Consider the following 24729-nt stretch of genomic DNA (forward strand, 5'->3'; position numbering starts at 1 on the left):
CTCAATAAGAGGAGGAGGAGGAAAGGCTTAAAAATGTAGGTCCTAAATATTCAAAAGTGAGTGTGCCAGATAAAAGGAATCTTCCATATGCTGTTGTATTTTTTGGTACATTTCATGATCTGTGACGTTTTCCACGGCGGGTTTGGTACACTCAGCAGTGCCAGTGCTACAGCAGGGATGTGTCACCATCAGCCCAGACAAGCAGCCTTATTTCAGGTCATATTCTGACCCTTTCCTTCCTCCAGTGGAATTCAAAACTTCACTATCACTCACATCCAAAGAGCTCATAGGCTACTCCTGAGCAGGTACTAGCACGTGGGGATCTGAGCCCTTTTGCAGGTGTTTTTCCTCAGCATCATGGCACAGGATTTGATCACAAAGTCTCTGCTACTGTGCCTTTACATGCCCTTAGTGCATTTTAAATATTAAGGAATAAAAATATGTATAAGTAAAGAGTACATCTATAAATAAAGCAAATGTATAACTCAGTGAATTAATTACTATTTCATTACTAGCAGCAACTCTCTAACAGAATAACTCAGAGGAGATTTTTCTCCTAACTTTACTTCTCAGTAGTAAAATACTATCAACAATTACTTGCAGGTCATGCATTTTTGAGCTAACCATTTGAGGATTAATTTTCTGTATGCATAAATAACTCATGTTTTTACTCATGGTCTTTCAAGCAACACTTACTTGACAACAGGCATATGTGTCTGAATAACATCAGCTCAGCTAGCATAGGTACCCACAGAGTTTGTGCTCATATGAAGGCCTGGAAGTACTAACCTTCTTTTCCCTTCCTAGGAAACCTTTGTACTCTGCTGTGTGCTGGGGTAATTCTTTGAAAAAGGCTTGCAATTTTCCTTGTCACCACCCTGACAAAAAAACCCACAGAACATGTAAAATAAGCAACACTCTGGTAGGTTTTGAAATCAACTCACAAATCCCATTTCATCTTAAAAAGCAGCATCCTCTATGTGCATGGGAGGCTGTGTCATGGCTGAGATGCACAATCAGCACATAGGTGGCACAAGGACAGTTTGTGTTCAGCTGCAAAAGCTGATGAGATTCAGGCTACCACAGTGCTCTCCACATTGCAGTTATCTGTTAAAAGGGACAGGTGAATATCTCTGACACCTTAACAAAATTACCTGTATTTGCCAGCCCATGTCAGTAAAGGTGTCTTAAAATGTCACAAACACAACTGAATTTGGCTGTGCAGCTATATCTTTCCCTTGCCTCATCTACTTAGATTTTAAGTTGTGGGAATGTGCAATATTTAGCAACAAAGGAGTCTGATCCCAATATCAAATGCTATAAGTGATAATATACACATTTATTCCTACACTCACAGGCACATATGTAGCCTTACCCTATCACTTAATTTTGCAGAAGAACAAGTTCCATCGGTTTCTAATCTGTTGAATAAGTTATTTCAGAATTGTCAAGTAGGTTCTTTCTCACCTCTTTCTCTGAATCAAAATTACTTGGGTGGGAGAATGAATTACATAGAAAATTGTCTCTCTGACTAAGGAAAAAAGTTGAGATGATATTTATCATTGAATTAAAATTTGACATGATTTGTTACTTAAAATATTTTATTTCAATTGTATTGCAACACTACATTTTAATAGGAAAATGGCCCATTTTGGTTACATCAAAGTAGCATAATACATTACAAAACACTGGCCATAGACATTTGCATTTGTTACAGTGGGAACTGTCACAATAAATGCAGTTGGCACTTTTTATTTTATCAAAATAGTGAAGTGATATAAAAACAAAATCTAAATTATTTGTTTCAACTGTTCCCAGCTGGAACAATCATCCAAACAGATTCCCTCCAGCTAAATATTTTTGTTTTGACAAAAAAAAATCACAATGTTTGGAACTCAACTCTTTTTTCTCAAGATGGTTTTTGTGTCTTCTACTCTGTATCTCTAATATTGGCCAGGGTGTGAGCTCTGATTAAAAGACAATGGAGTCAAATCCATAGTTTTTTTTGGCTTCAGTTGTAGAGTGAGAATGCTCCAATGCAGGCTGGTATTGCCAACTCCTGCATGAGATTCTACTCCTTGGGATAGGAATCCTTGAGGAATAGCACCATGACTTAATTTACAGACTTCATTGATTTTTCCCATTGGAAAAATCTGATTCAGTAAATTAAAGGTGGGATTTCTAGAGCTAACAACTGTCTGGTAGAATAATTAGTCACCTTAAACATATGAGATGCAACCAGCCTCAGGAACGTAAATATGTGCAGCTGTGGAGATGGTTCACCACCAGGCAGCAAACAGGCAAAGTTCCCATTGCCCCACAAAACAGTTCTCCATCTTTCCACTTCATTAGAATGAAAACAGAGCTCCACACTTTGATATTTCAGGTGTGGGAAAGGTCAACAGAAACCTCTGTTCTTGTTTTCCCACCAGACTTACTTCAAACCAAAGCTCCTCTTGTTCTGCAGTGTCTGCAATGTCTTACACAGAACCATCTTATCACCATTCTGGGAGTCAAGCACCAAAAAGGAGATGAAGCTTCCAGTTAGAGGACCTTTCTAAAGGCAGTTCTCAGCACCACAGCCATTTAGTGTCTGTAAGGAAACCGGACTTGTGGCTTTGCTTATTATGTAGATGGCTCAACTGAATCTCTCGGGTACAAGTGTAGATGGGTATGGATGCTTGACTCCAAACAAATGCATTCACTATATTCCTTTTGTATGCCCAAACAGTTCCACTTGCACAGATGTGACCTATAAAGCTTTAATATCGGGATGCAAAAGGTGGTGCACAGAACAGCTTCTCTCAGGCAGGCATTTGCTGTCCTTGGCTTGCCTGGAGCAGCCACATGCCATACTAAGTGAAATCACTGAAGTCACTGCAGCTACACAACATTAACAGGTTGTTGCTGCTGCTGCAGCAGAGCACTGTAGGAGCATGTCTAAGCCAGTACTGTTTTGCACCTCAACAATTAATGTTTAAATAGCAATCCAGAGGAGCTAAACACAATACCCCTGCTAAGCAGGGTCAGGAACCAAGAAAAATACTTGCTGTCCTATTGATATCTGTAGTTTGGTTTGGTCTCAAGCAACAACAATTGAGGAGCTATTCAATTCTCATCTCCTCAGTATCTCCATTAAATAAGGGGACACTGGCAGAATCCAGAAAAATAAGTAACATCCACACACCTGAAATGCTACTGACTGCAGCTGCTGCTTAACTTCTAAGTAGTCTGTCTCCATGTCCCTAGTGCTGTTTGTTTTGAGCAAGGGTGAGCAGGGAGCTATCAGGAGAAAATGGCCTTTGTAGTAAAACCTTCTCAGGATTTGCTATTAAAAACCTCATCTGCAGACCTAAAATGAGGGCCCTGTGAATAAAGGGAGTCAGTGCACACATCCATTTTTCCCATACTCACTAAAGAGTCAGTAGTAAAAAGGCAGTTAAAGCTGCTTTTCTGCCCTGTAACAGACTTTCTTGTCCTGGGTACCTCCCTGCAACACAGTGCAGAGAACAAGTCCTGCCTGGGTGCAGCTCATGCTGCTGAGACAATAACCTTGAGGCTTTGAGCTCCAGCAACTGCATCCCGCACAGAACCTTCCACAGTGCCTACCTCTGTGCCTCAACTCATTTTCCTTTGGAACATTTTTTTTCCTCCTCCTTCCCCTCCCTCTCAGTTGCTGCCTTGCCTCATGGGCTGCACAGTGCAGGAGACCGACCACAGGCAATGTGGCAGCTGCTGTTCTACAGGGCAGGCAGAGCCCCCCACATCTCCCCATGGCACAGGCTGCCTCCTGCTCTGAGGAGAGAGCCAATACTGTTCCTCTAACAAAAGGGGGAGACCATAGAGTGTTTTATGGCTCCCCTGCAACCTTCATCTCACAGAAGTGGCCTTTTACCTCAGGCTGTAGCAGCTCTTGGATTTAGACTGAGAGGTCTGTGAGTTCAGTCCCCAGTGCTGATGACTCACACAGCACTGGCACCTTATAAATCCTGCTGAACTTTTGAACGTGGAGCTGTTTGTAAACTGCAAAGCAGCTCAGTGGCCCGGGGCTGCTGGCAGCCAGCACAGCAGCTGCTCACAGCACAGGGACTGGAGGGGTCCTTGGAAACTGGGGATGTGCTGCCTGGACATTTCTCCTATATCTCACAGAATTGTTTTGGTTGGAAAAGACCTTTAGGAGTCCAATCCCTCACTGCCAAGTCCACCACTAACCCATGTCCCTCAGCTCCACAGCTTTGCAATATCTCCAAGGATGGGGACGCCCCCACCTCCCTGAGTAGCCTCTGCCAGTATTTAACAACTCTCTCAGTGAAGAAGTTACTCCTGATATCTAATCTAAACCTCCCCTGGTGCAACTAGATGCAAACATCTCATTCCATCACTCATTACTTGGAGAGACCGACCCACACCTCGCTACAACCCCCTTTCAGGTATTTGTCAAGAGTGATCATGTCTCTTCCCAACCTCTTCTCCACAATAAACATCCCCACATCCTTCAGCTGCTCCTCATCACACTCGTGCTCCAGACCCCTTCCCAGGCTCTGGATATGCTCCAGCACCTCAGTGTCTTTCTTGTAGTGAGTGGCCCAAAACTGAACACAGTATTCAAGGTGCAGCCTCACCTGTGCTGAGTATAGGAGGCACAACTGATCCTTCCTCTGTACTCTCTCACTACAAAACAGAACCAATTCCTTTGCTTGTCTCCACCATTGCCCCTGACATGGTGCCTATAACAAATACACAGCAAATAGAAACGTTACAGGTGAACGAGGACAGCCAAGATACCATGAAAGAGTATTGAAGAGTGAGGCAGCAGAGTGAAAAAAAGGAGAAAGAGAGAAGCCTGGAAATGTATACTTCTCCTGTCTCAGTGTCCCCATGGAGATGTGAAAAGTCATTAAACACCTCAACAGACTTGCACAGTAGAGTAAACAGGACCAGCTAATAGGACAAAGGCACTGGCACTTTATCTCTTGCCTCTCATTCAGTTCAGAGCAATGAAGGTTACACATTCTCATGGCATCCTCCTGTGTTTTTAATATTCTCCTATCAGCAAGATAAAATGTTCCTCATTCCTTTCCTTGAAAATTTCCTATTGGGAGAAAAAAAAACCCAGCCTTGCTGCCACTGCATGGGGAATTTCAAAGCCAGAGTTGGTGGGTTTTTTCTCTCTGTCCCCCTACTTGAGAAGACTCATTGCAAAACGAACTGTTACACTATGTGTCCTTGCCCTGGACCCTCTGCAGAAAGCCAACAGGAGTAAGACTCAACAGAAGAAAAAAAGAAAACCTGCAAAGTGATTCCCTCCAGGTCCCTCTGAGAGCAACACTGGGGAACGGCATCAGAGGGGCAGGGAGTGGAATTAGAGAGAAAAAGGGCTCCACCATGGAATGTTGTTTGTAAATAATGACAATAATGCTTTGTTTTATTAGAAGGCACTAAGAGCAATCACATGGGAAGCTTCACTGTGCTGCATCCTGTGCAAAACCCACTCAGCATCCAAACAGAACAAAAGCTTACTTAGAAAAAGAAACAAGTGAGTAACTACTGAGAGGAGGAAAGATTCCCATTGGAAACTTAACAGAAATGACCTGGAGGACCTGTGTCCAGCAGGACAGTTCCCTTACATCAAGGTATACACTCTTCTGTTTGTGAGAGAAGATTGATCTGGACCTTCCTCCAAATTCTTCACTACAATATCATTTCACCCCAGAGATGACATACACTCAGGTAATCTCCATTCCACTCTGCCCTTACTTTTTGCCTACAAATCTCTAATTTAAGGTACTATTCTCTTTTTATGTAGATCTTTGCACAGTTCCTTCTTATGTTTTCCCTCTGTATCAGTACAAACCCATCTCTAACACTCTTCCTGGTGATTAGATCTTTCATTTATAGAGGAATACTTTCTCATTGCTATACTACACAAACCAGGCTATACTACAGCAACTTGAGAAAGGCTTGTTTGCATCTGGCAACTGGCAGATGGCATCACACAGCTTCTTCTTACCTTGACAATGGGGTTCATCTCAAGTATAAAACCATGAACGTTTTACCCCAAAGTGCAGGTGCTGCTAGAAGCACTTAGGCATTCATTTCTCTTCCTGCCCCTGATATATGCAAATGATTGTCCAGCTGGGATGGCTGGCCAGTGAGCAAGGTCCAAGGACAACCCTGCTCAAGAGCTGCCACCTGCTCACCTGCCTATTCTGCAACACACCTGAGCACGTCAGGGAATAGCAGAGACCCACAAAGTGGATATTTCAAACCTCATTCTTTCTCACTACTTGTTTTAATGCTGCTTTTCAAAGCAATTTTGTCAGCAGAGAAATAATTTTCTCTCCAAGGATGTTCACCAGCTCTGCCTTCACACAACTGTCCCTCAGCTGCCCAGAAAGCTGACTCCAAGTGAGTTCTGCTTCCATTCCCTACCAAGGACAACGGAGGTTTAGAAGATGCTGATGGGCCTTGACCAGCAGTATTAAGACACTAAATTACTCTGACATGGCCCATAAATTGCTAAATGAGGGACTCCCAGACAGTGATGTGGCGTGAGCCGAATGACTACAAGGGCTGCACGTTTGCTGGGGCACAGGCTGGAAAGCTCAGCAGATGATGGATGCACCAAGTGCCTCACACAGCACTGAGCCATCCTCGTGCTGGGAGAAGAAAACCCTTCCCCACAGAGCTTTGTCACTGCTGTGGAAATGTCCCAGTTGTACAGGAGTTAGGAGGCTTGGTTCTGTTTTCCCAGTAATGCTGGCTGTTATTTACATACATTGGGTAAAGGACAACTCTCTGGGTAGATATAGACAGAGATGGTCTGCACCTCTAAAAATAGAATTAAATGACTAATTCTAAAGAGGGGAGAAAAGCCTTTAATCTCCTTAAGATTGTGCCACCTGCCCACTATCAGGTTGGAAAACCTTATTTGGATATTTCTATGTTATTTGGATTTATACAGAAGTTGATAAAAGAGCTGAGGCAGCATGGGTAATATTTCCCAGCATGAAAGGCAGTAGGAATATGGTCTTAATTTCCAAGAAGATGCCATCTAGGTCTTGTACACAAAGATGAGACAGAACCCACCTCAGCTAACATCCCAGGGATTGAACTAAAAGCAAGAGTCTGAAACCCAAACAGCTACAATGTGAGCTATGAAACAAGCTGTTCTGTCTGGGAGTGACCCACAACTCCATAGCTTCTGGGGTTATGTCAATAATTGGCCACTAACTGACCTTTATGAGTCTCCTCCTTAATTGGTAACAGCGAAGTAACAACTAAACATTAAGGTGACAGAATATGGGCTCTGCTTGTCATAAAAGCACACTGTGCTCAGAGAGTAGCAGGCTCAAGCACCCTTTCTTTTAAAGTAATGCAACTTTTTCTGAAGTTACTCTCAGATAAAGTCCAGTGCCATTTTTTCCTTTCAGTAAAATACACTTTCTGATGGTGGATAAACAAATATAGAGAGTCTGTGCTCTCCCAGGTGTTTAAGGCATCTGCAGCTGATAGATGGCTAGGAGTTTCAGTGGTGGCCTGGTACAAAGTGACTGTATTTCAGTAATACTTCACATGCTGCACCATTGTTCACCCTCTGTCTGTTAAGAAATCAAATGAGGTAAACTTCATTTTTTTAGGATCTCAGTCCCATTGTCAGGATTTCACAACCAAAGCAAAAGACATGAAGAAGGGGGATAGGGGAAGACCTTAAGACATAAACAAAGCAATCATGCTTGCTTCCTCCCTGCCAGGCTTTCAGATGAAGTTTCTGTGCATTTTAGGATGGTAAATGATCCTTTGACAACAAACAATTGCAAAGGGAGAATAAGCAATCTCAATGACAGTAAAGTTATGCGTCCTCCATCTGAGGTATGTAAAATTCAGATGATCTTTACTGCTTTCTTGCAGGGAATTGTTTTGTTTCACAGTGTTTAAACTGAAGCAGATAACTTTCCCCCCTCCTTTCCCCCCAGCCAAGATTGAAAATGGTATGGGAAAGATGTCCAGATAGCTGATAGAGTCTGGCATCATTTACTCTGGGATACCGAGTGTGAGGAGAAATAAAAATGCAAACTCAACAGTTTCAGAAAAGTACCAGCACAGCAAGAAAGGCAGGAGGACAGATTGCTTGGATAGACTCCTTTTTAGCAACAAGATCTATAGCAGCACGGGTTTTCTGTTTGCTGTATGGTTTTAAGAAGGATGTATTTTTGCTACAGGATTAAATAAAAAGGGATATTTTGCTTTCCCTAATTCTCCATTCCCTCTATCTGAAGAGGTTTGTGTTAGAAAGATTATTTTTATGCTCCAATTTCAGAAAGCAGCTTTCAGTTTGGAAACAGCTGCTAATAACTTCAAGACCTGTGTGGGCAGAAGATTTTTGTTGAGGGAAGAGGGAGCTGATCTAAGTCTCAAAAGCTGCTGGCTCTATTTCACCTGCCATGCATTCACTGTGCAACCTTGAATAAATCTTAATTTGAATATTTACATTTCTCCACCTGTGAAATCCAGATGATGATCAGATTATCTATTTTCATTCTTGTTTATTCATAGGGACACAAAGTGGCATGCTGGACTGTAAATACTTTGTCAACATTCTGTCTAACCTGGCTTCACACTTCCTCACAGTGACAAACCCAGGCTCCTGAAATGCCAAGATACACATCCAGAGCAAGTGTCAAAAAATCCTGCTCAAGGTGGACATATCCTGCTGCTCAGTTCTGGGCCAGGTTGTATCACCTACAGACATTTTACATCTCATTCTTTCAGCCTATGAAATGCACTGATGAACCTTTTTCTTATTCATAGAATCATTTTGTTTGGAAAAGATCTTGAAGCTGCTGGAGTCCAAGCCCTCTCCTCACCCTGCCAAGCCCACCACTAATCCATGTCCCCCAGCACTTCAGCTCCATGGATTTGCAATAGCTCCAGGGCTGGGAACTCTCCCAGCGCCCTGAGCAGCCTGGGACAGTGTTTAACAGCTCCCTCAGTGAAGAATTATTTCTTGATCTCCAACCTAAACTTACCCTGGTGCAACTTAAGGACATTTCCTCTTGTCCTATTATTCACTACTTGGGAGAAGAGATCAACCCCCACCTCACTGCAATCTCCTATCAGGTAATTCTAGAGAGCTCTCGTGTCCCTCCTCAGCCTCCTCCAGGCTAAACATCCACAGGTTCACCAGACACTCCTCATAAGACTTGTTCTCCACACCCGTCCCCAGGTCTGTTGCAGAGCTCTGGACGTCCTCCAGCAGGGCTGACAACCCTTCTCAAGGAAAAAGTTCTTCCTAATCTCCAATCTAAATCTCTTCTGCTGCAACTTCACTTGTCCTGTCACTCATTACTTGGAAGAAGAGACCAACCCTCACCTCTCTACAACATCCTTTGTGTAGTTGTAGAGAGTGATCACATCTCCCTTCAGCCTCTTCTTCTCCAGGCTAAACAACCACAGTTCCCTCAGCCAGTCTTCATAAAACTTATTTTCTAGACCCTTTAGAGATCCATTCATGGGGATATCTCCACTTGCTAGAAGTCTAAACATCTGGCAGCTTGAGCCAGACACTGTGGTTTTCTTTCTTACCCTTGTATTGAAGTATTTCAGGATTTTACGTGGAAACATGAAGGCTGAAACCATTTCAGACCCTCAGCTTTGAAGACCACACCCAGCTCTATCTCCACTATTAAAACCACAGAATTTTTTCTTCTCCCATTTCAGTTGCATCCCACAAGACAGTGTGGTAATCAATTTAGCATTGCTTGGTGGAGTAGGAGAAAAGAAAGGGAACAGCATTATCAGTTACACATTGATGTGTGTGACCAGGTATGATGTAGGGAGTAGTTTCCTTGAGCTGCTAACAAGACGACCACGGACAACATGCATGACCTCACACAGAAACTATCCTTCCTTTTACACATCTCTCAATCATCTGACTTGTCCCAGAGAGTTTCTTCCATAGGATGTGTCTCATGACAACTCTGACTTTCTTTTGAAGGCAAAAAAACCATATTGCACCTGTTATGGCATTTTCCTTTGATCTAAGGGAAATCATGAGCAATTTGTGTGTGACATTTACTAACTAATGTGCTGAGGGAGTATTGCTCCTAGAAAAACACTATTTTCTGGTAGTCTCAATATCCTGAATAATACTATACCAGTGATGATTCATCTGGAAAAGGTAACTATTTCAGCATGATGAGCAGTATTAATAACAACACACTATACACAGTGCTTCCTGAGCAGACAGATCCTAAAGCCCACTGCAAACCTCTTGTATAAGAACTGCTTCAGTTATTCAGTGAATTGTAGGCACCTGTGTGTAAAACAGGAACCCCATTTCTGTACCAGTCACAGTTCACAGTATACAGCAAAAGGGAAAAAGGAAGTGCAATTTGAGTTGAAAGATTGGTAGAAGTGGGAGAAATTAATAAAGCAAATGGCCCAAGCTGAAATCTGACATTGAATATGATGCTCCTGCAACCTTAAAAAAAGGCCATATTGGGTCATTAATCATCCCAAGTGGTCAGCATAGGGTTTGCCATGGCAGACAAAAAACAGGGCTGAACAATGATTAATGCAAAGAGAATTTTCTATTGAAGTTGCTGGACACAGACAAACCCTGCTCTCCTGGCCCCGAGGATGGCTATCACAACCTGCTCTGCAGAGTCACTGGAGCTCCCCAAGCCCTGGCTTGGGTCTGGCAGCCACGGAACAGACTCAAAACCACTTGCAATATGCTAAACTCTATTATGCAGTCAATAAGGACTATTCCAAGTGAGAAAAAAACCCAAAACATCTACTTTCCTTTGTCCTATCTGCAGTCCCCTTTGGGGCCTTCTCCTAAATGCTGGCCTGGCTCACCCATGCTCTGAGTTGACTCAGGACAGTCTGTATGGTCTGCAGGTAGGGGTTGGAAGGGACAAATGACACCTTCCATAGTGACATCATTGCTGGCATAGAAGACATTTCAAAAGCCCTAGCAACTGTAATACCAAGCCACCCAATAAAATCAGTTGAAATTGGAGAGAACACGTGAATGTGTTAATCTATTGTGTAGAGATAAAAATACAGGCACAATCCTTGCCTATAGTAATTTGAGCTTTGATTCAGCAAAGTGCTTAATCACTTGCTTAGCATTCAGACAAGCACTGATGCACTTTCTTTGAGGCTGGGCTACACAACAGAGAAATTCTTCCCCCTTTTCCTTTCCCCCCAGACTTTTCAAAGCCAAACATCCTGTGCTCCCATGCTTGTAATCCTTCTGAATTCAGCAGCTGCTTTTTCACTAATTGGATGAACCACCCAGAGGTGGATTCAGTTCATTTTGGAACAAGGTGGTTGAAGATAGCAGAATTCACAGCAAGATGACAAGACTTCCACAGGCATCTCACATTTAGATGTCATCCAAAGTCCTCTCTCCTTTCCAGAGTGACCTTTATAGCCCTGGGGATGTCAGGTGGATATTACCTCTGTGCTTTATAGAGATGGTCAGAGCCAAAACCACCATGTCATCATGTTTTGTGAGGAATATACCCAGAACCAGAGACCTTTCATGCTTTTATAGGACTGCAGAAGAATGCAGTACTCCTGTTGTGCACACCATGGGAAGTCATAGGTTTAGATGAGTGACAGCTAATTCAGGACTGGGAGAGATGAGTTCTGGGCAAGTCACTTCATCTGCCTTACTCTGTACAAATGGGCAATAGCAACATCTCCTTTGTCATGTTGGCTTTTAGAAGACATAAAAACACAAGTCCATTAGTTGCTCAGTGCAATAATCATACATTTGGAGATATATAACACCAAGCATAATGGGATCTGCACTCAGCTACAGTCTTCAACTGTTGACATGATACTGATCCCTAGTAACAACCACAAGCATCTCATACTGCATTCTGTTTATCCAACACAAAGCAATCTAATGGCAAGTTCTTTTTCAGGCACAGCAGAGTTTCAAGATACTGTTAGGCTGGCTCTTCCCCTTACTCACAAAGTTCACTCTAAAAATCTTGTTTGCTCTTAGTTCTCTAATAGGAACCCTGAGTTTACTTTCCCATTCCTTACCCCCTAAGGAGCTGTTTGCTTTGCATGCTTAGTGTTGTTTCCCTTCTATGGGCTGCTGTAGCCTCTGAGGAGTTGTTAAGCTGAACATGTGTTGTAGTTCTACTTTTGTATGTTAATTGATACACTTCTTAATTTTACTTTTGCATATTATTTGAATTTGTTTCATTGTAAATTAGATTCTAAAGAGCCCCTCTAAACAGTTACTGCTTGCCAGCACATCTCTCAAACAAGCAAAACCTCCTTCAGAGGAAATGCTGATGAAATTCAGAGTCTTGCTTCTGAATCACTGATGCAATGCGAAAATCCCACCTTTACAAAAGAAGGAAGGAGGGGGGAGCCTCCATTAATATAAATACCTAATTTCCACTGACATTTACAGAGGTTATGATAGCTTCATGGAAGCAAAATACAACCCGAAAGATTATACTTAGAATATCTGCACAACCTCACCTGATGTTTCCTGGTGCTTAAACATTTATAAAAGGCAGTTTTCTTAATACTAAAGATGAACTCAGGGGAAAGGGGGAAATTATTCAAAAAGATTTGCTTTCAAAGTTATTTCTTCACACTGGTTCAATAAGAGGAATGCTAAAATACACAGGATTAATTGTCCTGTCCAAACTAGCATCACATATTATTACCTGCCAGCCTGCATTCCTCCAACTATTCTAAACTCAGAGGTTGTAAAAAACCAAAGACAGAAAAGTTCTACATTTTGTTAATTGTAACCTCAACATTAAAGGTAAAATTAACTGTTTCAAGAGCCATCATTCCTATAGAATAGTCTTGGACTGAAGCCCACACTCTCGGGTCTACAGTACAGTGTATGCTGTATGCCAAGCTGGAATACAAAGCCAGCCTTTTCAGGTAGGCTAAAGCTGGTTCCTAGCCACAATTCGTCTCTGCTAAAACCCCTCAAAGACATAATGCATACACATTTGATATGTGTTGAAGTCACAGCTGGCAGTGGACCACGTTCTGGATGACAGATTAATTTAATCTGAATAAAGGAATGGGGGAGCAAATTGCCTAAAAAGGAATACAAGCAGCAAGATTTCCAATTCAGCTTTCCTATCAGACTTGCAACAATATTAAACATGTAAAGGGATGAGGCTTCCCTCCAAACATGTTCTTCACTTAATGGATGCTGTGCACTCTGCAGGGAGCAGTGGTAGAGGCAAGCTCTAGCCAAGAGGGCTGCCTTCCAGCAGACCTAGCAAAGGCACTGATTTACTCTGACAAGTACTAAAACAAAAACAGGGAAAGAGCAAACTTTGTGATTAACAGTTATTTTCCTTCCCTTCTCCACTTGTATCTCCCTCTTGTGTTGCTGTATGCAAACTCTCAGCCAATGGAGAGGGGGAATTGTTGTCAGTGCTGGTCCTTACTCTTAGTTTTCTGCTTTAATTTTATTTTAAAGTTTGATAGAAATCCAAGTCAGCAGAGCTTGAAGGAGATGAGGTTAAACTAGAAAACATTTTCAAATCTAGGAAACAAGAACTTGTCTGGGTACCAAAGTGTTTTATTGGCTTCATTTAGCAAGTTCTCCATGAAGTCAGGTGAACTGTGTCACTTGCTTTACTCTAACTTAATATCTACCACATAGTCCAATGCTTTGACTCCCAATAAGACAAGTGCTGGAGAGAAACTCTTAAAATACTCTCTGTACTGGATGCAGTAAATTCAAGAACAAGTGACTGAGCAATTATTGAACTCAATTTGCCTCTGAAAGCAGATTTTCCAATAAACCAGAGGGTCTGGCTTGCTTCTCTGCAGTAAGCCACAGTAAATCTGAACCTGGGAGCAGCTCTGTGGTGGCAGGGCAGGCTGGGCTTCAGCCTGGGAGTGAAGAACTTGGTCCTCTTGGTGCTCATTGATGGGCTACGTTGTTTGGAGATGCAATTAGACTTTGACTGTTGGCAGACAGCTTAGTCCTATAAATCCAGCTTAAGTCTTTAGCAAGATGTACCATTTCCAGTACTCATACCATTAAAAGATAACTGGCTTTTCCTCATCTATTTTAACTTTCTCCTTTTCCTTTACTCCATTTGTAAAAGCACTATGGCTGGACAAAATTGGGTTTACAACATCTCAAAATTAGCTGCAAAGGACAAAGTAGTCAGTGAGGTTTTTATATAGAGGACCATGTTTTCTCTGTATAAATATTGGATTATCACAGTGAAAAGACTCTCTGGGTTTCAGGAGTCATACTGATTCAAGTTGAGGACAGAAAAAGGGATGACAAGGCAAACAAGAGTGGAAACTCTTCTAGAGCTGTGCTTACTAAACAAGCTTCCTCACTCTCAGGGGGAGCTGATCCAATAGATTATTTCCTTTGCTTTTCAACTGCAAGATCAATAGGCAAGCTTTAACTAGGTCACAAATGAGCTACCTAGAAGAGAAAACTGCTTTCTAAGGAATATTTTCTCCCCAGCAAATAATTGGCAATTTCTTTGCTAAAGGACCTAAAGAGGACAAGAAACAATGTCACAGATTGATCAGTCATTCTGGCTGGGTAAAGAACGGAAAAACAAGCTTAGTTTTTCCTTTTAATTCCATTTTTCCCTAAATCCATTTGTAAGTGACCATTAGAGATAAATCCCAAATAATTTTTTTCATCTAGCTGAACTTAAGTCATGTATGTATTTCCTCTTCAAAACACTTGTGGCTAGAGCAAAAATGTTGTTCTGAGGTCTCTAGACAAGAATCTTTGACAGCAACATTAGGTCATTCAAAGCACGTGGTCATTTCCACACTCCTTTTCTCCTGTTCCTATCAGCAGATGAAGACATTACTTTCTCCATGTGTTCATACATAAGTAGAACAAGAACCCTGTATTGGGCAGAGAGATAGCTGCAAGTGCAGAGGGATATAAGTTTCTCTCTGAGGAAGTAACATTGTTAATGCTGGTTTTCCCACCATTTGTTCATGTAAAACAGAACCTGCTGCAGCTTCTGCTATTTGATAAAACACTTTCCCTGATACCTTGTTCTATGTCTATGCTTTTTTTTCTCTTTAGACAGGTCACAAATCAACTTTTCCCCATGGATGGCACAAATACTCTGAATTAAGCCATTATTGTCTAGCCCTTCATTAACTTTTTCAGTGTCTCCAGACAAAACTGCTGCAACTGCAGACACAGGTTGCACTGCAAACTTCTTAGTGATGAATATGAGACCACCTAAGAAAAGAGCCCTTCTGCTCTTGCTTTACCATATATAATACAGCTCAAAGTGGTGATAACAGATTCCAAACACCAGAAGTCAGTCCTGAAGCACACAGCATGTCACAGGTCTGAACGTGCTGCTGTTTGCTTGAATCCCACTTCCATCTTCCAACCACGGTGGGTTACAGGATATTTCCATTGGCAAGGGGCAGTATGTAGAAGCCCTTTCATTAGTTTTGAATGATGCATTTCTCTCTTCAGCTATGAATAAAAAAGGTCAATGACACCAGTATGTTTTATTGGGCCTCCTGTGCAATGAATTCATAGAGAGACAGACAGGGAGATGGAGGCGACATGCAGATGAGATGTGTAAGTGAGGACATATTGATTATTTCCATCTCAGTTCAGGCAGTAATTCCACACAACGCTTCTTCTCCTGTTTCAGCTCATTATTTATGCCATAAAAACACTATCTCAATGATAATAACAGGCTTCATTTACAAGCCAGAGCATAAAGCATCGATGCTTAAGATTTTGGGATGTGGGTTAAAGGAAGTGAGAGAGATTTAACAAGTCCTGGAGATGCACAAAACTGCTGAGGCTGATCTTGTGGCTTTTTATGCCCTCAGAAAGGAAGATTGAGAGCAGGTGTTAGATTACCAGGCTTTTTATTAATAATTCAAGGCTTGTATGAGGGCTGATTGATAGCACAGTCAGCACTTTCCCAGGGAACAAAGCCCTCCTCACTTTGCATCATCAGTAGACTGTCTCTTCTTAGAGAGAACATCAGCCATGCTCCTGATCTCTCAAAGGCAGAATGCAGGTCCAGTGCCAATAGGAGATTCCCCAGGACACTCTTCACTGGAGAACATCCAGTGTGATTTCTGCAACACAGCCAGGGTTTATGGCTCTGTTTTATCATCAGAGGGTTTTGCTTTTCATTCATTAGAACCACCACCAGTGAACTAACCAGAATGAGCTATCCAGAAACAGTATCATCTGCCAGACCCTCCTAGGAAATTCCTCCAGCAGGATGGGTCAGCCTGTGCTTCAGCCTACGTACGAGAATATCTCCTCATACTTCCACATATTAAGGAAAAAGAACCCATTTTTGTAGATGCATGTATTTATTCTAATTGTTTTAGACCCTCTATCCCTCACAGCTGTGTAAAAACAGCAATAGCATCAACCTCAGCCTGCTTCCCAAATAGCCAAAGGGCAGCTGTGGTTAACAGCCTGTAGGAAGAGTCTCATGCCTTGATTCTCCCCCTTAACTGCTAGGAAATGGTCCTTTAGCATTAAAAAACGCCTGATACTTCTGTGTTTGAATCTCTATAGAGCCATTACATGCAGGAAAATAAAGCTGGATACCCAGTCAGATAGCCCAAAAGCCCTTGTTAAGCTGTCATTAAGGTCCAGCATATGTCAGAACAGTCAAGAGAAAAGGAAGAGCAGAAAATCCTCTTAAGGCAGCAAGTAACTGTTCACTAAAGCAAGATCTATTAAAACACAGAAATAGAGTTAAGATGTTCCAAACACTCCTCAGCCACTGGCATCTCCACACCCAGGCAAAACATTTTATACATGCTGTAGTGCAGCACAGAAGTTCTAGTGCTCCATAGAGCATGGGGGTCTGTTTTCATCTCTGCTGCTTCAGTTATGAGCCTTTAAGTGCTTAATGAACCTAGGTAAGAGTAACAGGGCTAAAATATTTATAGATACAGGACTAAGCTGAACACACATGAGTGATTAAAACAATACTAGAAGACATTATTTGCAGAAAGTCACTGCAAAGTTCTCCTATAGTCCAAGACAAAGCATAATATCTAGCAACATCAGCACATTACTGGACAGTACGTGTATGTATTCAGATTCTTAATGGATTTATGCTTCTGATATGACTCCATGAAGTCTTCTTCCAAGACGCATCAAAGGATGCCCTTTTAACCTGGCTGTTACTAATCAGGAGAGCAAAGGGAGTCTCTAGACACTCTAGGAGCTCTAATTTGTCCTTGCACATGACTTTAAGACTAAGATTCTACTCAGATGTTTTTAAAAGTTTACCAACCTCAGCAGTCCCAGCACAACCTAGGAAAGGGGAGGAAGACTTTCCTTAAAAATAGTTAGAGCAACATGGGAGAAAAGCAGCCCCTAACATAAACTGCTGATTTGCTCAGGACAAACTGACAGCAGAGGCCAGCCACAGTTAAAGTGAAAGAGATAGCTTTGTCACTTTCAGGTATGAATGACAACTCTTGTACTGAAGTAAAGCTAAAAATTGTCCCAGAACTTGTCTAGGAACCAGAGATGAGTCCAATCTCAAGTATTCTCACATTTCCCCAAAGTCAAGAAAAGAGATATGGATGAAGCCATGTAGGAACCACAGCAGGCTGTAAGTGCAGGTGGTCTCATTTAAAACATCTGTGAAGATAAGAGATATGAGGAAGGAAACTGAGAAATGCTAGGTTTTATTGTGCCTGTGTGAGTCACCTGGGGACACAACCTTACCTCTTCTGAGCCCACAGAATTAATAGGAAACAAAGGCTCACAACATCTTTGCCCTTCCCCGGTCTCCAAAACATTTCAGGTCAGCAAGGCTCTTCAGTACCTGTCACCAAACATACTGCTAGGCAGGATGCTATAATTATTCAGCTTCTGTGAATTTTTAAACATGAAACCTGTGTGCATGTTATTACAGCCCATCAGCTGGAAACCTGCCATCCACAAAGGCCAAGCACAGCCATGAGCTGAATTATGAGAGTAAGTGCAACAGAAAGGAACACCTCCCTGTCAGCTTCTTCACTTACTGCAGGCTTATGCAAATTGACCAAATAAAAGCCAGCAGTACTGACCTCAGTCACAGAATAAATCCATCTTCTGTAAGAAAAGAGGGAGAGGTGAAGGAAGGATCTGGACTAGGAAGGAGGTGTTCTGTTTGAAGAAACATATACAGTACAACATGCCCTAAGAACCCTGCCTCTGCCCACAACAAGGCTTTCTGGTTCATTAAACCTCCCAATCTGTATCATGTTTAACTTCTGTGAAGTTCATTGCATTCAGTGGCAAGAGGGAAAACATCTCTGCGGAAAGGCACAGAGTCAGCAGTAAGGATAAAGCTTTTACCAAATGATATTCCCTTCTCCATGGGAGGGGCCAGGAGAGGTGAGACTCACAAAAGGCAAATGAGAGGAAAGAAGGGGGAAATGAAGATATAGTAATATGACTATTTGCCCTTTTAAGCCATGACTATCCACTAGTTCACAATGCTTTCACCATTCTGTCCCAGTTCCCCACTTGTCCACAAATGCAGGAGCACGACCTCCTTTGAGATCTTGCCTTTCTCCCTGCCTGTGCACAGACTCAGGAGAATGAAAGACTGTTCAGAAAGACTCCAAGGGGGAAAAGTAGCAATGGTGAGTTAGATGTGGGTTTTGACATCTTTGCTACCTTTCATCAGCTTCCAAGGTGCAAACTCTTCAGTAATTACTGGAGTCTGCCTTTTTGATTAGGCTATATTTAACAGTTTGTCAAGGACACACAGGCCTTGTGATAGGTAGCTCTGTGTGCTGCAGTATACAGATAATTATGATTAATATACACCTACTAAATGCACAAGCAATACAAGGACAAGCAAAGGGTCTTCTTTGGCTTCCTCTATTCCATATCATATCATTGCCTCCTGCTTTAAGAAGCAATGTTGTATTGTTCTTTCCACCTATTTAAACACTTGTGTAGCAGCTTCTTCCTACTTCTGTCTTCTCCTTTGAAAATAAAACTGTGAGCCAGTCTTATACAGGAGCTACAGACATGGAATTATTGGGTTGTCCTCTGGCCTCTGATCTCGGACAAATCATTGAATTAAAGGTTCAATACCCAGTTTTCAAAGCAGATAGCCAAAGCACAGTGCTCCTCAATTCATAACAGCATTCCAGAGAGTGACAGGTAGTACAGTATTTGTAGTCTGCTTTGTTGTTACCCACTGGCACATCCAGCTTCAATTATACACATACAAGTCAGCACATTAGCTGCAACAGTGCTTCTTTTATTTTGATTCTCTCATGTCTGTAATCACAGAGCAACATCACAAACTTCTGGGTGCAAATTTATCCTGCAGCAGTCCCATTGGATTCAGTCAGTTTGGGGTTGCTCTAATTAACCTGCGTACAATCATCTCCATTTCCACATCATCTAGAACAAGAGAGAGGTCATTTGGCACTTTCCTGCAGTTTTAAGCAACAGATGATTAACCTCTTCATTGCTGCATAATAGTTGCTTTGCATAACACTTTAGAAACGCATCATGTGTGTCTACCAGAAATCACCCTCATGCAACACTGAACACTGTATGCAGACAAACTAAAGTCCTGTGCACACAGGCTGCTTCTCCACATAAAGATAGGGGCTTTTTTGACCAAAGAAAAACCCCCTCCCAGTCTAATTCCTACTTGCACACAAGCCCCCAATGTGTCTCTGGGGTTAGCAATCCTCCAAGAGCTTTGTGCTCGTATGCAATTACTCAGAACATTTTGGTAGATGTCAGTAAGTTTTCACTCCTCAGTCGTCACAGAATCCCTCGATGCTTGCCAATTTCCTTTTACATTAAATACTCCTATCTGTAAACTGCTACTCAGGCTGGCCCTTATCACCACAGAAGAAAAGGAAGCCTCATATCTGCTGCCTGCTGGGCTTCACATACCTCCTTCTCCTGAAAGCAAAAGCAAACTTTTCTTCACCTTATTTCTATGCAGCAGTGTCAAAGGGGCTTCTGCTCAGAATGACAAACCACTCTGCAAATCACTTGGGAATCTTCTACACTCAATTTGCTCCAGCTCTGCCTGGCAAACAAGAGACAGGAGGCACATATACATTACTACTGATTAGTCCGTGTCTCCAGTATCAGCAGCCATGCACACAGGCTGACTGTAACTTTAAATATTGATAACCAAACTCATCTATCATAGGCCTGGGAGAGTGACAGTTTCAGTGCAGAACAGCAAAGGCTTTCTACAATAATCAAATACTCAATAATTCATGAAAATATATCCCCCCCCCAAATCAAATTGGAGGCTATTTTGTGTAATATATTATTTAAAATTCAATATTATAATGCACACAACTCCTGCTCCTACCACAGAGGACCACTGCAAAATGTGATTATGTGCAGACTCTATTTAAAAGTGACAATTTTGCTTTTCATTTGTTTAACAGCTTAAATGGAAGAGCTCAACTGGAACTAAGTCGTCTGACAATGAAACCAAAGCCGACATAAGCAACTTTGCAAACTTCATGACAACTAAAAAGTATGAAGCTTCCTCACTGGTTACACAGATGAATTCCTCACTCTGATACTCACCTTTACAATTCTTTCTTTTTTCCCCCCAGTGCTTAGTGGAAAGAAAGATTCTGTAAAACTGTCTGACAAACATTTTCACACTTTTGCTGCTCTGTCACCCTGACCTGGTCAAATAGTGAGGAAAGAAATATTTACTTGCATCCCAGGGACTCCTACAGCAAAAATACCTTTGGCTTTACGTCTTTTTATTCCTGTTGGAAAACCCATTTGTGGAAGGGAGGGTTGCGTGGTGTAAAGTGCCAAGAGAAGAGGTTTCTGCCCTTGTAAACAGAATGCACTGGAGCATAAAATACAATCAAGATTGGTGACAAAATTCATCCCAGACAGACGTCACTCCTCAGTGGCAGAGGGGAGTGGGGTGAAATGGCAGCGTGTGATTGAGGGGATCAATCTTGCCAAGTGACCGCAGAGAGAAGCTCGGTGGCGAGAAGCCTGGGCAGCTGTGGCTGAGGAGAGCTGACTCCCAGTGCACAGACCAGCTTTGAAGGATAAAATTGTTTTGTAAAGAGGAAAATCTCAGCCTGTTCAGGGAGTGTTCACAAGTCAAACCTGCAAGAGTTCAGTGTCACAGTTCCCAACTCTTCAGTCACTTTGAACGCCAGTCTCTTCTTGTGTGTCTAATGCAGATTGAAACTTCATCTTGTTCTCCAACAAACAGTGGTTTCTAAAGAACACAGCAAACATTCAACTCCCCATTTATTAACCAGTGGGCAAAAAGATGTTGTCTTAAACTTTTTCCCCCCCCATCTGTTGCTTTTTACTGACTCATTTCCACTCTTTTGGCCACCTTTGACATCCTTTTGCCTGTTTTATTGCTTTTACTCTGCTGTCCCAAATCAGAACACAAAGTCCGAGTCCAAAAGCAAAGTCTGCCTCTTCTACAGCTGCAATGGGGCAGCTCAGTAGGGCTATTCCTCCTCCAGGTGACAAAACAAAAGCAAGTATTGCAAAGTCCTTTCAGTGCTGCTTGAGAAAGAGAGCTGAAGTCCTGGGGAAAACGCTGGTGCCCACGAGGACAGAAGCTGCTGTTCCAAATGGTATGTCTTGGTTCAGGTTCTGCTCCCTTCATTTTCCAAAAGGTTCTAAATTAATGTGTATCTCAATTGAGAGGATTGCTCTCATCCACAGCACAGTAAGAGTCAAACTATTGTCCTACAAGCAGTCCTGAGGGATACTGCAGAAATTTGAGTGTTTGCTTGCATCAAGAATGTTTGCTTCTGCTTCACTCTAGTTAGCAGTTTCCTATACTGCACGTGTCATTAGAAAGTAAGAATTTCAAATGCACTAGCTTAGCCTTTTGTTTCCATTCACCCCTGCCCTCAGAACTTCTCACCCTTCTATCGCAAATGCTTGATGCTTTGCCATTGATAGATGCTGGCAGCAAATGGAGAAGGCACAGAGGGTACGTCCTGCACACTTAAAAGACTATTTTCAGAGCAGCTAAAAGACAGTGTGTTGAGCTAGAAGATTAAGAGATGATGCTATGACAGTGAATGAAGATTCATGTTAGGAAAATATCAGGTATGAAAGAACTTTTCTGGCAGAGAAAGGCAAAACAGAAATAGCAACTTGAAGTTAAAACTTCAAATTCCCAACAAAAATATGTAATTTTTAAAGGTGATATGAATCACCCCATTTCAGAAAAGAGATGAGCTATTTAGTACTCTGATCTCCCTGTGGATGCTTTGACAGTAGCAGTGACTTAATAGGGGAGAAGGCAGAGAGGAAATATCAAGAAAATACAGTCCTGTGAAAAGCTATTACAAGTTTGAGTCATATTTTGGCAGCTAGAGTGGTTCACATGAACATGCAGGGGGTGTGATTTTTACCACCAAACTTCCAGGCTTCCTGTGCTCTGATCAACAGGTGCCTCTGGGTTTGCCACATGAACTATCTGAATTCCCTGTGTTGTGGTTTAACCCCAGCCAGCACCTGAGCACTACACAGCTGCTCATTCACTCCTCCCCCTCACAGTGGAATGTGGAGAAGAATAATTGATTTCTAGGTTAAGATAGGAATAAAGAAATAAAGATACTAAAAATAATTATATAATAATAGCAATGAGAATTAACATAACAGAAGAGAGAAAGAAAATCCAAGAAAGAGAAGTGATGCCCCATGCAAGTGCTCATCACTCACTGACTGATGCTCAAGCAGTGATCTGCTCCTCCCCACCAACTCCCCCCAGTTTATATACTGGGTATGACAGCCTATGGTATGGAACATCACTTTGGCTGGTTCAGGTCAGGTATCCTGGCCATGCTCCCAGCTCCTTGTGTACTCACCAATAGAATATGCAAAATCAAGAAGTCTTTCACTTAGGATAAACACTAATGAGCAACAATTAAAACACCACTTTGTGATCAAAAGTATTCTCCCACTAAATCCACCACAGTGCTCTACCAGCTACTGGGGAGAAAACTAACCCTGTCCCAGCCAAAACCAGGACACCTTACCATCACACTTCCTAAATGACTCAAAGCATGGAAAACCCATACCTCAAGTGACATAAACATAAGCATGATCTGTGCAACTGTCCCTTGCAGTAGGACTTTGCAGAGACATGTATGTGGCAAGAAATAAGAGAAGGAGCAACCTTTCTGCACAGCTCCTGAGACTGAGGAAAAATTTCTCAGGAAATGACAGTAGATAAATATGAAAAGTAATTCAGTCTTGGTCTTTATATTGAAGTCCACAAACCACAGCTGTAAAGAAATAGCTGTAGACATGGCAACATGCTTACAAATCCCTTGAGCCCAACAAAGCTGAAACAACTAGGAAGAGAAAGTCTATTTGAGTACCAATATCACCCTAGATAATGCAGTCAGTGTTGGTGAGTGAAAAGCCTTGTCTCTGAAAGGCTGGCCATAGATACCTCCCCAAACCTGAACAGGCTCCTTTTTTAAAAGATGGAATCTGTAGCAAAAGCACTCTGTGGGATGTTGAAATGCTTCAGGATGATATGGCACTTCAGTATATATGCAGGCAGTCACACACGGCTGCATCTCACTTTTAAATGTCTCTCAAGAGTTGTGTATTAAACAGAAAGATTTTTCCAGGAACTAACACAACTGGCAGCCTTTTGTCTCAATTTTTTAAAGTAATTTATGAAAGAAGAAAAGTAACAGAGTCAATTTACAAAAGGCTGCAGTCTGGACTTTGATAGATGAACAGATCTTCTAACAAAACCTCTCCCTTTTTGCTGAGCACTCCATCTTCTTATCTGTTAATCCTGTAAGGGAAGAATAAGGAAGGCAGCCAGATGAATAGAGGAAAGACCTAGGTAATGTTTAAACCAGTGAACAATCAACCAAGAGATCAACCTCCCTGCTTTTTTCCACATCCAACTAGATAATCAGCTATGCATTCCCTCTTGCATTTTTCTCACCTTTCAAGAAGGGCTGAGTAATATGACAATGATTCACACTACAACCTGTTGAAAAAGTCCCATATAATTCCTTGAAGAATGACCTTACAGCTCTGAGCAGTCCCTCTTTGACAATCGAGGATGTTATACTGGTGAGTAATAACAGTTCCAGCAGTAATACCAAGGAGATGATAGCAAATAACAGCACTTTTTCCCAGCTGGTTGTGTCAACCTGCTCTCAGGTGACACGTAGGTTGCTTCTGAGGATGTTACTTGAATAGAGTTACATCTGGGCTGATTTCTAATGGATGTATCTCAGCCATGAGGATACTTTAAGCTAGAACTTGAGTATTAAAATTAATTAGGGAAAGTGCCCTTTCACTTCCAATAATATCCTAAGGAACTTCAACAAAAACGTTGTGCAATATCTCAGGTGAGAGCTGGGATGGCTTAATAACTATTGGCTACATGTTGAGAAGAACACAGCCCTTTCAGTGCTACATATTCACTTGCCACACTGGAAGTGTTGCCCACAGTCCCAGCTCTATCAGCAGTTCTTGTCTTTCTGCATCCTCAGTGGAACTCCTACCCAGCACACAACCAGACATCCTCATGCTGAGCTCTCAGGCGATATTTTTAACACACTTCTCACGTCTCTAAGTTTCTTTTCCAAGCCTCAGCATTTTTTTGTTCAATGAATTTTGATTTGTGACAAGTGCTATAGGAGGAAGCAACACTCTTTTGTGCTTCATCTGTTCCTGTCCCTCAAGTAAGGCTT

The sequence above is a fragment of the Colius striatus genome, chromosome 19, assembly GCF_028858725.1.
Source record: "Colius striatus isolate bColStr4 chromosome 19, bColStr4.1.hap1, whole genome shotgun sequence".
In the NCBI taxonomy this organism is placed as follows: Eukaryota; Metazoa; Chordata; class Aves; order Coliiformes; family Coliidae; genus Colius; species Colius striatus.